Genomic DNA, 15,969 nt, shown 5'->3' with positions numbered 1-15,969 from the left:
TTTCTGTTACAAGAACTGTTACAATTTTGCTCTCAGTTTCAGAAGAAACCCCCCAACCTCATTGAGACAAGCAAGTCATAATATGTCATACCCAAAGCAATACCACATTTATAGGAAACACTCTTAATAAAGACACCCAAAAAAGGTCAGCTATGAAAACAAGAAAACAATCATCATGTCTAACCTGCTTGGAATGTTTAAGGTGGGAAATGTTCTTAAGCACCTCTCTAAGCAGAGGAAAGCTGCTGCTGTGCTGACCACATGCCCAAGGTTAAGGACATCTTGCAGTCCAGTATAGAGGGCTGAGTTCATGGACCAGGCAGAAGTGGCTCTGGAATGGATTTCTAGGTGACAGACTGTCCTCCCACAGCCAAGTACCACCAGTGTGGTTACCAGTTACGGTTTAATTTGAAGGTTTAAGTAGAATCAGCAGAGTCCTGTTGTGCCAAGCAATGAACAGATTTAGAAACATCTGTATTAAAGGTACAGGTTTCTTCTGAAATCACATTTCTGTGCCTTTCAAACAAAATCTTGGTGTCACATGGAGAACAGGCAGCCATTTCAAAAATAGGGAATAGGCCTTTTTGTAATTTCTGTAACACACAGTGGTGCTTATGATTTCCATTTTGTAACACAGAGAATATTTAATTGATGTAATGTCAAATTAGAGCTCTGTGAAATTTAGTAATTCTAGAAATATATCGAGAAAATGCACTTATCTCAAAAATCAAGCTGAAAAACCACGATCTGGCTTTTAAGAATCTGCCTGTGTCAATAACTCAAATTCTTTTTCCAGTGTAAAAGCAAGATGTGCCTATTTAGTGTAATATGACCATAATGTTATCTAACAGAACTCCATAGAACACATGAAACATTTGTCTTACAGTCCCTAGGTGAACACATTATCATTTTCTTCTTGTCACTCAACACTGAACATGTTAGATAACAACCTATAATAGAATTTAATATAATGGTTTCTCCAGTCAATATTGGGATGAAGACTGAGATTTTTCTAATGGAATCTGAGTAGCCAAATCCCTTGGGCAGCATGGATGATCATATCAGCCTTAAAATTCAGCCAAGCAAAAAATTGTGTCAACATAATTTTAATATTGAAAAAAGGTTGTTGCATTCACTACCTTAAAATGAAAATTCTCACATAGAAATATGTATTTAATAGAAGGGTTTTGAGAGAAATATTCTTTCCTCAAGGAATTTTTTTTAAAGTGAAAAATATCTTCCCCATTCACCTAATAACACTTCAAGATTTTCCATCTGCCCTCCTTTTCCTATCTTGCTAATAAAAGAAGGGCAAATAAACAAAAAACCCCAACCTAAAATTATTTAATTGTTTTGATTCTTAGCCTTTGTCTTTAGAATCATTTAAATGTGAAAAGAAAGGGAGACTTTCATAGAGGCAGGTTAGAGAGGTGGTTTACTGGCTCATTCAGTACCTACCTCACACCATTTCTGGATGCACAAAGCAGACAAAGCTCTTCCAGTGCAGAGGAAACCTGACAGCTTCACATGTGCCCCATCTGTGTATGCTAAAAAAATAGTCCCACTAAGGGTCTTTTTATGGGAGAGGGAATACAGCTCTTCTGCTACGATTCCCAGCATCAGCTGCCTGAGGCTGCACCAACATTACTCAGGTAGCAACTCCAATATGCAATTAGCTACAAAAAGATTGCTGATCCAGGCATTGACTTCAGGCATCCATGAGTAACCAAACATCCTCTTCACCTCTTTGATCTGGTCCTTAAAAATAAACAGGTGATGATAGTACAGTCTCACCTATTGTTGCCTTTCCTCATACAACAATCAGTCACTTTAACAGAATTCAATCTGATAGACTTATCCTCAATTTTTCTGGTTCAATTAACTTGTAATAACCCAAACTCTCAAGGCAGCTGAAAACCAGTCAGGAATGATCTTTCATGTACACTAACATCTGATTCTTGGGAAATGAACTGTAATTATTGAAGATAGCTCTCCAGTTGAATCCATATACTGTCAGGAGGCAAATATATATTAAGAAGTTATTTTGAAAGTGCCAGGGACACAGAACCATAAGCATAAATTGATTTATGTGAATTTAAATGTCACTCTGTACAATATAATTCTCTTTTACTGATATATGTGTAAAAACATCTTACTATCAGTATTTTAATAATGCACAGATGTAGTGGCAGTTGTGACACTTTAAAATTTTAAATTATTCATAATAGTTATTGTGAAAGTAAGCATCTCCCAAAATCAATATGCATTTATATTTGCTTTTCATATACAATATAGAAAAAATACTGTTTCTATTCTATGATAATAAAAAATACATGCCCTAGTCTATAAATCTCTATTTATATGTATTTTTGTGGAGATTCCATCTTGAGAGTGGAAAAATATCAACGCCCAATTGAAGAAATGGTGTCTTCCTGTAAGACCTTGCAGCATAAATGGGCAAGAAAGACACAGAATGGAAAAAAAGAAAGCTTTGTTATGAACTTCATGATTTGAGGCACTGAGGGAATAAAAGATTTTCCCTATAACTCCATGAGAAGCTTCTGACAGAAATAAGAAACAAACTAGAGCTCTTAAAACTGGAACCTTGAGCTCTAACCACATGGCTACAAATGTCTCTAAAATATTAAAGGTTTCATGGGAAACTATGTTGTGAATTAATATGAACAGTTGCTAATATAATTATAGAGTTTATTTGACATATCTGTCTTCTGAACTCCTGGTCGTAACAAAACAGTTCAGGGTGGGGTGACCATCCCAGTTAAGAGAGTATGCAAGTGTATTTCAGATATATCTTTTCAAATCATATGATTTATTTATTTTTTCCCCACTGACTTCCCTGAAGGTAACTTCGTGCTGATGCTTTGTTGTTGAATGGTTTTCTGTAAAAGAAAGAACAAAATAGATTCTGGATTGATGAAAAAATAATTTGCTCTAAGCCTGAGTACCACAGGAAACAAGACTGCCTCTTAGCCATTCGAAAGAGCTCTGATTCTGGAGAAAAAAAATTAAATAAAAGAGGAGGATTTTGGAAGGTGGATGTATTCCACAACTGTCAGTTTTGCCACACTGTGGGCTAAAACACGAATAGACACATTTTTTACTAACTTACTGCAAATTAAATGCAGCTGCTAAAACACTGCCTGGCTAATCTTCAGGTATGTTACATTTGAACCACATTGCTGAAATGTTATTCCAAATTAAGTCATGTCTTATGGCCAACACAGAGATCAGTCCAAGTAAAAAACATCACTAAAAAAGTGATGAGTTTTACTAAAATATGAAGATAAGTAAAGGGAATCAGCCACTTTCCCTCTCTTCCCTGTCACATACACACACACAAAAATCAAAACAAAGCACAGAGAAAAACAAAAAAACTACTTCTCTTCAGAAATTGTAATGTAAAAAAAAAAGAGAAAATTTTCACAATGCAACACTGGAACAACAAATAAGGGTCTCTAAAGGGCTTTCCCAGAACAGTATCCCCTTTTAAAAAACATCAACTTAAAATAAAACAGGCAGGAGGATCTTTGGGTCACTCGATTACACCAAGGCTCTTGTCATCTGCATCCTCATACTGTGCTATCCTGCAATTCACCTCTGACTGTTTTCAATTCTCTGGAACAAAACAAAATCATCTTAAGTGCCAAGGTCACAGAATATGCCAAGCTGGAAGGGACCTACAAGAATCATTGAGTCCAGCTCCTGGCCTTGCACAGGACCATCCCCAACAGTCACACCATGTGCCTGAGAGTGTCATCCAAACGCTTCTTGAACTCTGTCAGGTTTGGTGCTGTGATCACTTTTCCAGGGAGTCTGCTCCAGTGTTCAACCACCCTCTGGGGGAAAAACCTCTTTCTAATATCCAACCTAAACCTTCCCTGTCACAACTTCAGGCCATTCCCTTGGGTCCTGTCACTGTCACCACAGAGAAGAGATCAGTGCCTGCCCCTTCTCTTCCCCTCGGGGGGAAGTTGTAACTGCAGTGAGTCTCGGTCTCCTCCAGGCTGAACAGAACAAGTGCCCTCAGCTGCCTCATACGGCCTCCCTTCAAGGCCCTTCACCATCCTCATGGCCCTCCTTTGGGAGCTCTCTAATGGTTTAATATGACCCAAAACTGCCACAATATTCCAGGTGAGGCTGCCCCAATGCAGAGCAGAGCGGGACAATCCCCTCCTTCGACCAGCTGATGATGCTTTGCCTGATGACCCCCAGGACATGGTTGGCCCTCCTGGCTGCCAGGGCACTGCTGACTCAGATTCAACTGACCACTGACCAAGACTCCAAGGACCCTTTCCATGGCACTGCTTTCCACCATCTCGTTCCCCAGTCTGTCCATACATCAGGGGCTGCCCCATTCCAGGTGCAGAATCTGGCACTTCCCCTTGTTGAACTTCCTATGGTTGGTGACTGCCCAGTCCTCTAATTTGTCAAGGTCTCTCTGCAGGGTCTCCCTGCCTTCAAGGGAGTCAACAGCTCCTCCCAGTTTTGTGCCATCTGCAAACTTGCTTAGTATCCCTTCCAGTCCTGTGTCCAAGTCATTTATGAAGATGTTGAAGAGCACCAAGTGTGTCTTTGTTGGGTAAAGAACTGCAGAAACCAAGTGAGAAACAGCCAGGCAGGGTGGAGCTGGGCAAGCAATAAAATACACAGTCCATTGCTGCAGATGAGCCCCACAGAACTGTTAAACCAAGTGTCCTCTATAGACAGAATCTAGAGCCCAGTCACAACTGGGCAAAGTCCCTGTCCAGCTTTCTCCTGGCAAATCAGCCAGTTTGCTCCTCAGGCTTTTCCTGGCTTTGTCTGTGTACATCTTGAATCCCCCTGTACAGGCTAAACCAGAGCAAAATTTTATTAGCATGAAATGGAAAATAAAAAAAGACAGGAAGCATTAAAAGGCTGGGTGTAACCAAACTTAAAATAATCTTTTTTGGTTTAATTACTGTGCTGGTAGAATGCATTACTGTGCATTGTTAGTATGGTGGTGAGAGTATGAAAAAAACCTCAAAAGTACACAATAGAAGTGTAGGAGAAGGAGGAATAGAAACCAGATGCTGAAAAAAAAGGGTACAAGTAAGAGTATAATTTTTGGCACTACACAATTATCCTCCACAGTCTCAAGTCTCACTTGCCTCACCAGGTCAGTGCAATATGATTGTCACCTATAAAAATCACAGTAATCTTGTTTTTATACATATCTCATTCCTGCAGGTTGTAGCTCTTCTCAGCCAAAATAACTTCTTTCACAGCATACCACAACAGAGATCGACTCCTCCTACAAGTATCACTACCATTCCCAGTTATTTTATGTTCAGTTTAATTTACAGACTTCTTGGAACAGAACACTAAAACCCAACAGTTTTTCAGTGTTTGGAGCATGTCTGGCTGACACTGTACGAATAATGTAATCTTAAAAGACCATATTTTCCCTGGCTTTTTATGTAGGGACTGAAGGGGTTTCAACTCCTCTTTACACCACTTTTTCACACCAGAATCACAGTCCTGCAAATTGCCCACAAATTGCCACTTGAAGAGAGCATAAAGCATTGTACTTTAACAATAAATTAAGACAACTAACATTTAAAGCCTATATGTTGGCAAACATTTTAGCAGTCATTTTAAAGCATTCAGTTCCTCAGCAAAGCCTCCTGTCATATAAATGAGAGGGGCTTGCAGTGGGGACAGATTTAATGCTGTCCCCTGATTTAAATGCTTAACTGAAAGATTTATTTGTGAAATAATTTTGGGAAATTTAAACAGAACTCTATATGCTTCTGAAGGGTCCAGAAATAGCATTCAGAAACCACTGCAGCACACAATCCTGCAAAACTGACTGATGGGCCACGGAGTCTTACAATGAGCAGGAAAAGAAACAAATCTGTTTTGCTATTCAAGATCAGCAAATAATCAAACCATCAGACGTAAGAAAAGTGGTGTCTATCATTGAGAAAATAATCTTAGTCTTCTCTCCTGTTCAAAAGTTGGCATAAAATACCTATAGATATTTGCCAATTAGCAGATATAATCTACCCTCATATGTCCAATGCATTTTCATGATTAACTAAAATTCCTAATACCAGCATATAGTGCTAGAGAATGCATACAGCATACTTTAATCAAAGTCTAAGGCAGGCTGATAATGGTCCTTAATTTTTATAAGCAGTCTTAAGACATTTAATAAAACCTCTTACTTTTCATAGAACCATTGAATGGATTTAACACATTAACTTAATTTGCATGTTAACCAGCTCCAGTAGAAGAAAGTATGGAATCTGACATTGTTATAACACCAGCCTTGTCCAAGTCTCTCCAAACATTTCTCCTTCTCTTTCATAAAAACAAGAGATTTTGTCATTTTTTTGCCTACTCTCCTTTTACAGCTCTAGTCCTAGCACAAAACTTTGAGATTTCCCATATAAAAGTTCACCTTTTATCCTTACTATTTTTACTTTTTGTCTCACATGGTCTTCTAATGAATACCTGGACTCCTTGACTTCTTTTTTTCTCCAGTCTCTTGTGATTATACACCTGAAAAGCCTTTTGAAATGTAAACAAGTTATACAGTCAGGATGCTTTTCTCATCCACTGCTGCATGGATTCTTCCACATACACTATTAAATAGTGCAGCATGATTTTCCTTAGTGGAACCTGTGGTAATACATCAAGATTAAGGAAATGGTTTTGAAAAATGTTCATATACATCTCAGTTCATGAAAAAGGTGGGTTTTGACTATATAGGAGACATGCACTAAACTGGATTTAATGTCTGTATATGCTAAAAAGCCCATTAAAATATAGAAATTAAAACCTCCTAAACAGATGGAATTCCCACTTACTGTCCCACATATGGGTCATAGGTATCTGCATATGTATGTTGAAGTGTATCCCATTTTGTTCAGTCATGATTCCTCTTGCAAGATGAGAATTTATTACAGAAAAATACATGCTCTCAGACTGACTAAAATTTTTAACCAGTGTCATAAGCTACTGCTTCTTCTTTGGTAGAAGAAAGTAAAGCTGCTTTTGGCAGTTGTTCTTAATTCTTGCTTTATGGAGGCCCAGTATCCTAAAAAGCAAAGGCTTTTCTTCTTCCTCCTTTGATTACAGGGTAAACTCTATTACATCCATATTTGCATCTTCTCCCCTAGCCCGTATCAAATGTTACAGCTTAAAAACATCTCTGACAGAGTTCTGGACTCTCAGCCTTCTCAAGTGAATTATTAATCAACTATTCTTTTGTGGAAGAAGGAGGCATTTTGCTGTTTGACATCTGGCAGTCATTTAAAACACTAGCAACTCCTCATTCAGAACAGGACACATATCTGATTTGCTTTCAGTATTTTTTTGGTCTAAATGCCACCCCAATGCTACTCTTGGCAAAAAAAAAAAATCAAAAAATAAAAGTAAAAACTAAAATAAAAAAAGTCTGTTGGGTGGAGCTTGATTCCAACTGCTAGATTTTCACTATACCTTGTACTATACCAGATCCTTAAGAACTATCTAATGTGCAAAATCTGTTGTTTATACAGATCTGCAGCTGGCTCTGTCCCAGTTGCTCGAGAGTGATATTTAAACATAAAATAATCTCTGTATAAACTGTGGGTCTGTAAAATATGTAAGCACTCTGTGTTTGTTCAGCCCAGGTCGCTTGCTGAAAATGAAGGTTATTCCTGGGTGATAACAATCAGATGTCAGTTCAGCGGGGAATCCAAATTCTTCCAAAGTTTAATTATGCTCAAGTGACAAGGACATGAGATGGGGACAGGTTGGGTAGAATTTTAAAGAATACCATCAGCACATGCAAAAACTTACCCATGGTAGCTGCACTTCCGTGAATTCTGTGTAAGTAAAGTCAAATAAAGTAAACAACTTTTAAATACATACCTAATTATGCGATTGCACCCTTTGGATCATTAGAGCTACAATCAGGAACAGTGCTTCTTTTCTACTTCCACAGAGTGGTGATCCTGCTGTAATGATTAACTGCTGCTGAAGGATAACACAAGGAAAGGTTAAAACATTTTAAAAAAAACCTAGGCAGTGAAATATATGTGACTGTTGAATGACACAACTTGTCACGTTAAGGGTCTTGTCCTCTGAAATGTAAGTAAAACAGTACATTTCAGTTCTGGTACAACTTTAAAAAACTATTTGGGGTATTGGAGGTTAATCTTAGGACAGAAGAAACATTAGTTGCATCAAGGTTTAAAAAAGCATCTTTTTATGTTAGAAGAGGCTACCATGGGACAGTTAAACAAAACAGTACCTGAAAAAACTTATAGATATGGCCTGGTTTTAATGTCTGTTTTATAGGAAAACCAACCAGGAAGATCAGTAGATAATTTCTGGCAAAATTATTATTTTAGGCTTTTCAATTCTTTCAATCTGATGTAGCTGTAAACATAGACCTCCTACTTCAGCTACACAGATTACCACTTACTAGAGCACATTCCCCCCTGTTAATACAGTTCAGTGATCAAAAATGGCACATACAGTTTGGTAAAATTAATCCTTTCCTTTCTGATCCTTTCCCATAATCTTCTGCAAACTCCAGAGACCAGGATCTCTTCTTATTTAGATACCACTGTATAAAATACAGGGGCCTATTTCCTTAGGACATATCCCATAAATGAACCCATCAACAAACAGCACCCTGCAGTGGAATAACTCCCCACGTGCTGAGCTCCGATACAAAATTTGTCCTTCCTCACAGTCACCCTGGGACTGGCACCTTCTCCTCAAAGCCTTTCCCTCTAAAACCATCACCTGCCATGGAGTATGTCCACCTCAGCAATGAAAATGCTGGGTGACACTGGGGCAGCTGAGACTTACCAGCATGAACCTGCAGAATTTTAACATATACTCTTAAATTCATTCATGTAACAAAAAAGTGAGAGCCCTTGAAATTTGTCACTTTTTGAATCTTCAAAGTTTCTTTCTTTTTACGAGATGAATATTGAGTAGATCAGAGTATACTGTCTTAATGAAGACCCTCAACTTAATTTGTGCCAGTCTTCTCTTTCAAATCCCATCACTTCAAGCCTCTTGGTGTCTGTTCTGAACTCAAATTCTTTTACATTAAATTATTGCAAAATACTCTTTCTGTGTTATAAGACTACTTGGAATCCATGTGATTTAGCCAAAACCACAGAACCTGTTGGGTCAGTGGTGTTAAGGTTCAGGTGTGGGGATGTGTTTTCCCTGTTAGAGAGTTGGAAGCGAGGTCGGGATGTGCTCTGCACAGCAAATGTGGATTGGGTAATGTGGGCAATGTGCTGTGAAACCCCTCCAGCCTCATTGTTCCTACAAGCTTTTAGTCACCCCTTGTCCTGAGATTGCATGAGGGCTCTATTAAATTCTGTGGTAAGGCAATGCACTTGCATGTTTTTCTATAGCAGTAATAAACATTATTGGTTGCCTTTACTATTGAAACTAGTTTCCTAGACTGTGCTTTTGAAAGGATATCTACGGTGCCCAATGGCCTCATTCCACTAGCTTACCTGCATCCCTATTTGCAAACCTTTGGGATAAGATACTGATCTCTCTTCCACCTATGTTCTCCCTACCTGCTGGAGTGAGTTACTCTTGAGTAAGCAGGAAGCTGAAATGACCCAATTTTTGTTTCCATTTCCCAGTTAGGGTCAGAGTTAAGGTCACTTGAGTGACAATATTTGTACCACATCATAAGCGTAACCATTTTTTTTCCCCCCAAAGAGTGCTCAGGTTTGCATTTGTTGGATTTGAAATACTACAGCCTTCCTCCAAGGATTCATGCAGGGGGTAGAAAAAGGCAGTCAATAAATTGTGTCAAAAGAAAAAATGGAGGGGAAGAATATGTCTTCACTAACCTAGGGAATTTTGGGATCAATTAGATTGTTTCTTTGTGAATAAGAGACTCAAGATTACAGTTGAGTTCTCTCTTTGGGAATTTCTAATAATCTCAAGTGGCTGTGGTTTATTCTGAGTTTTTAGTTCACCTTCTCAGCCAGCAGCTGGCACAATTTCAAACAACAGAAGCACAGAACTCTTGAATAAAAATACAAGATTGACCATGGTAATCAGCACATTGCAAATACAATTAGAGTTCAGCACTTGGATCAGAGAGAGACATGGCATCCTGTCATGGCAAACGTGCCTGTTGGGACAGCTGCTGCACCTGACAGCCTCTGCCTTGCCAGCTCGTGTCTGCCTCTTGTCCTCTACAACCCACGAGCCCAATCCCACTTGCTGCCCTTGATATTGTGATCCGTGCCTGTTGAGAAGGGGCCAGACCATCTGCACCAGTTCTGCAGGCTGCATTTTCAGAAGTGCTCTGCCCTCACAATGGAGTCCTGATTTTTCCAGAGAGTCTGGCACTATCTTACTGCAGTGTACCAAATTTTCAGAAGTGCTTGGCCATCAGCAGTTCCTGTTGACATTAAGCCTGTCTATGTGTTTATCTACAGCTGTTGCCTCTTTTGCAGGTCCTTTAAGCATCTCCTTTCCTGGTGCCTGTGTCAGCACAATGACCTACCCCATTGTCAGGCACATCTTTAGGATGTGAGGTCACACGATAGGGGAGAAATCACAGTCCCAGCCAGCTGGTGGGGTCTGTACTGCCTTGCTGGGGTTCTGCCAGCAAACGTGGCACAGACGCAGCTGCAGAGCGGTTCCATCGGCTCTTTCACAGAGTCCTGTCGCTTTGGGTGGAAGGTTCCAGGACTTTCCTCCCGGTGCTCTAAAATAAATGAGACAGATCTCTGGATAGGAGGAGAGGAAAAATGCAAGGTTGAATTCCTATATGTGAATCACAGGCTTAGCATTTCACATGTACGTGTGGGTCCGTAAACAGCAGAGACACGAGCAGTTAAACACTGACTGCCTCTAACCAGTTGCACCTTTGCTCTTTACAGGAAGACATGATGACATTTTGAAAATGGGTACTGACCTTGAGATGAGGTTCAAAACAAATTGTCCACATTTATCTCCTCTTTGGAATGCTCCATGGAGATTTTCCTCAAGCTTGTACCATGGATGTAGCACAGAGTTCTCCCCAGATTTCTGAATACTGCTCAGATAAAGCTGGCTTTTCCAGAAATCAATCTGGATGGAAACTGTATGTGCAGACATAGAACAAAATATTCTTGTTTTGTAAACACTTTCCCTGTATTTGTTAGGTTGCCACCTATCTAAACAGAAGCACAAGAAAGCAAAGCCAAATTCCCGACTTCTCATAGGTTGAATGGACATAGGCCACTCTCCTAATTGTTTAGAGAAAATATTTTCCTTATAAATGTGCCCCTCATAATTTCAGAAAAATGAATTTCATTCCCTTTAAACTGCAATTAGCATTGGTGTGATACAGCAGGCATAATGATGATTTGCTTTCATGCCTTTTCAGAATGCACTGTAATTTGGAAAATGCCAGGCTAACTCATAAGAAACAGAGAGAAAGCATAGATCCACTCTGAAGGGTGGACTAGGAAGGGGTGGATATGCAGGTAAATCTATGGTAACTTGCCACTGCAGTAACCAAGTTGGGCTGGAGGACACAAAGTCTGCTGAGGGACAGACTTTTAGTTTAGTATTTAGAAATACTAGACTACAAGATACAAACAAAAACAGATCACTGGGTCATCTCAAAAAATCTAAACCAATTTCGTCTTCTAAAAAGTCATTTAGTTGCCTTCATGTGTGCATTGTCAAAGGTTATTCTTTTATACAATGGGTAAAAGGATCCTTTTTAAAATGATTAATCTGACAGAGTCATTTTTAACTTTCATAACATCCCATGCTGTTATGACAAACAGTGCACAGTTCAAATTAAAGGAACGTCTGTATCAAAGTATTCCATACACAAAGAATACAGAGCCCAGCATGGAATAACTAATGGCCCAAACTACAGCAACAGTATTTTTTTAGAGTTCTTCAAACTGAGAAGCATTCAAATTTATCAAGCTGTGATCCAAACCTTTTCTATGCGCACAGTGTCCCTCTGTCTGTCTTAATACTCAACTCTTTTCTAAGCACATCACATAGCAACAGGGAGGTGTTTTTTTAAGGGCTCCCCATTCAGCACCATCAAAATATGGCTTCAGAAATGCCTTTACTTGTAGCATGTATTTGCTGATGATTTTTTGAATGGGCAACTAATAAATGGTGCAGATTGAAAAGCAATTATAGAGGATGGTCCTTTACGGATGGTGTGCTTGAAAATAGTCATCAGTTCGAAGGGAACTTTGAGGGGGAGGTATCTTTCAGTGTGGATTATAAAGGATAGCAAGCAGGAACCTGAGTAATATAATCCACACTTCCCATATGTGCAGTTCTGAAGGGTTATTCAAACCCCACTGAAATCAGTGCAAAGCTGCAGCTTCACAAAACTGTAAGGAAACCCTTTCTTCTCTCCTTGCCACACTTATGTGAGGTCACTAGAGAATTGCTCAGATGATCACTGCTTACAGGATCTGGGGCACTGTTGTTACTAATGGTCCCTGGCACGATATTTCTGTGGTGCCAATGGCCAAGCAGTTTCTTGGGGTGGTTGAGCAGGATTACTCAACTTGTGATCTTCTACAGGCATTCAAATACATTAATTACATGACTCAGTCCTGACTGTCTCTGGTTAGATAACAATCATTTCCTGTATTATATGAGGAATCCAGCAAAATAAGATGCTCCATCAATCTTTATTATTTGCATCATAACTTTTGCCCAGTTTTACTAATCTTCTGCAGTATATTTGTGGCATCATAAAGATTTTGCTACTATATATGCCAATTCTATTTCATGTGAGGGCCTATTTCTTACTCTGACTAGCAGGAATTTAGTGGAAAAAAATCACAGAGTCACAGCACTACCAGACGTGTCAAATGAAACACATTTTTAGCTGTTCAATCATAGTATCTTTTTTCTTCAGCATTAAAAAGAGCAAAAGGAGTAATAAAGTTTTGCAAACGCTAGTATAAGAGAGAGGGGACTTAAAGAAAATGGGTTTAGTTATATTTTATGAAAACGTAAGACACCGATATTCTGCTTCCTTACTTGTTTTTATAACCAGTTCCACAAAAACAGAATCAGGAAATGAAGTTACAGATTCCAAGAGAGAAAGTGGCAAATAGACTCAAACTGCAGATAATTTCTTCCATGATTAATTTTTTCTCATTTCCCATCTCCCAGACAACCATTCTTTTTATGGTGGAAATCATTCCAATATAGGTCAAAGAGATCACAGACTATGACACTATGACTTACAAAAAGAAGGAAATATTAATTACTTTGTTAACATACTATTTCCAGAAATACAGGTTCCATTTCCACTACAGCATTAAAGCAACAATTGTCAAAATTTTTTTCATGATGTCCTGATGTTCATGTACAGAGTGGTTTAACTAGCAAATAAAAATTACTTTTAAAGAAAGCTGCACTGATCCATGTGACATAGAGTGGTGCCCTACCAGCATCTCACTCCAGACAGGCAGCAACAGTTAACTACTAGAAAGTATTTCAGAAGTTTTTAGAAGTGTTTTAGAGTCACAAAAAAAAAATCTAATTGGGGGAAAAATAATCCATTATTTGAGTTTTTAAAGACCATGACATTTCAGACAAAATGAGTAAGTATAAGGCTGACTGATGACTTCTATGAACTTATGCAACCTGAGGAAAACAGGTGAGCTTAGGGGACCTTAGGATGCAAGGATGTACTAAAGAGGTGGACAAGACAGTCAGAAATTTTATGTTACTGAAGACCACAAGAGACTACTTGCTCTTCCTACACGTTACAGGCAAAGCCATATACTGATTTTCAGCCAGAAACTCCTCCCCACAGTGACCTACCAGCATTTGGAGTTGCTCTTCTCAGGATCCAATGTACTCTCTATTCTTTCCAGTTACAGGAACAGAACTAAATTTACCCCTGTACCAGCAGAAGAAAGGATGATTATTTTCTTTCACAAGTAGTGAAGCCTTGGAAAGGAAGGCTGGATATTCAGCACACTGGAAGCCATCCAGAAGGAGGACATCTCCTGAGGCTAAAGCAATTATGATTCCATTTTGGTTGGCTGTGGGAGCATGAGGTATCATCTAACTCTGAGGATTGCTAGGCAAAGGTTAAAATCCTAAGTCTGTAGATCACTGGGTACCTCAGACTCTGTTTTGCTAAGTGAATTTGTGTATGAGTAGTTAGAAAAGAGGGATAGTCCCGACACTGATGAATCTGCAATCAGGGCAAGGGTTGGGAGTGCAAACACACAGTCTTAGGCTCTGACATAGAAAACAGCTGCAAGAGAACATACCTCTGCATTTCTGCAGAGCAGCTTGCTGAATCAAAGCTGAGGTAGTTTATTTCATGGATTATACATGTATTTAATTAAAATTCTAGATAAATATTTGTAGCAATATGCTTTTGAAGTACCGCAAAGTTACATTGTATTAAACATTTATTGCAATCGTATGAAATATTCCTTAGGTTAAATATTTACTGTTATTTTCAAGATATTGGTATTGAGCTTATAATAAACATGGCACAAATGCAAAGCCATCTTTCTCAGAGCAATATACTTCTCCGTGTTGCTTTTAGACTTATTTCTTGATGGATATTTGCCATTAATGCACTATGACTTTTTCGTTTATGAGAAAAGGCTCCAGCTCAAGCTAAGAGAAAGTTGTAATTTAAAAGACAGTTTCCACTATGCTCAGCATTCTCATAGTAATAACAGTTTGTCCTTTTTCTTACTGCAGATACTGTATTAAATATTTATATTGATGTTTATTTTGTAAACAAAGAAACTGAATTAGGCTAACACACGATGCTATGATATGTTTTAATATTTGTATTTGGTTTATGCTGTGGCCTTTTATGCAATTGATTCAAGGGACCATGTTAAATAATAAGTAGCATTTTTAAAATTACATGAAATTGTTTTAGTTTATTTGCTGGAGAAGATCAATGTTTTAAAAAATAAAAATCAGAAGTACTTACTGCGGAGAATATCCAGTCCTTAACTATTTTATATGCAGTAAAGGTAGTGAAATTACCAGGAAGTGTTTGGCTTTCTTGAAGACAGCATGATTGTCACAGTGTCCTTTGGAATTTGACCTAAAAGCCTCAACACATTAGGACTAGAGAAAGCAAAAGGCTTTTGGTCTTGTATTTTGGTGGTATTTTCTTCCTGATCAATAATTGAACAGTCCAACCAACTTGAAGGTGCTATATGTAGGACAAACATTCACATTTATTTAGTTCATTATATTTCCCATGTTATCTTGGGATTTCTAGAAAGTTTGTTGCCTATATAACACTTCTACTGCTTGGAACTGCACAAAACAGTGTATTCTGCCTGGGAAGCACCCAGGCTGTGTGCTAGAGGTGGGTATTAAGGAAGAATATTCATCTTTCCAGTTTTATAACCCTGGAATTTGTACATATCAGTTTATTTTGCACAGTGGGGTATCACCCTGATAGAGGTAACTCCTCTGCATTCCTTTAACTTTGGTGCTAACACAGTCACCACTTCACAAGGCCTTATAAAATGTCTGCCCTTTCTTAATCCTTATGTTAAACCAAGAGCACTTAGAAGGTATCTTGCTGCCAGTTTTCTCAGTCAACCCTTTAGTGCAGGTCGAAAGGTTGGGGTTTTTTTCTTGATTATCTGAGGAATCTGACACTAAAAAGGCAAAGGAAATAAAAAATCAACCAAAATAAGTAATAAGGACAAACTGAGGAACTGAAGCATTTATTATTCTTCAGATAAGGTCAGTAAAGACTATCAGTGCACCAACTGTTATCAGAGAAAAGGTGCTTGCGTTTTCCTGTCTAGTTAAAGCTGTCAGTGGTCATGACACAAAGCACATTCCTCAAGCTCAGTTATCAAGACAACTCAGATAGACTTGTATATTTTTATGTTCCTGCTTTAGTGTGATAGTGGTCTTTTGCTGCACATTCTTTAGATTTTACATACATCTATTGTAAGT

This window comes from Manacus candei, unplaced genomic scaffold, assembly GCF_025592945.1.
Source record: "Manacus candei isolate 608988 ecotype Guabito, Panama unplaced genomic scaffold, ASM2559294v1 h1tg000015l, whole genome shotgun sequence".
Classification (NCBI taxonomy): Eukaryota; Metazoa; Chordata; class Aves; order Passeriformes; family Pipridae; genus Manacus; species Manacus candei.
This window is presented reverse-complemented; position numbering follows the sequence as displayed.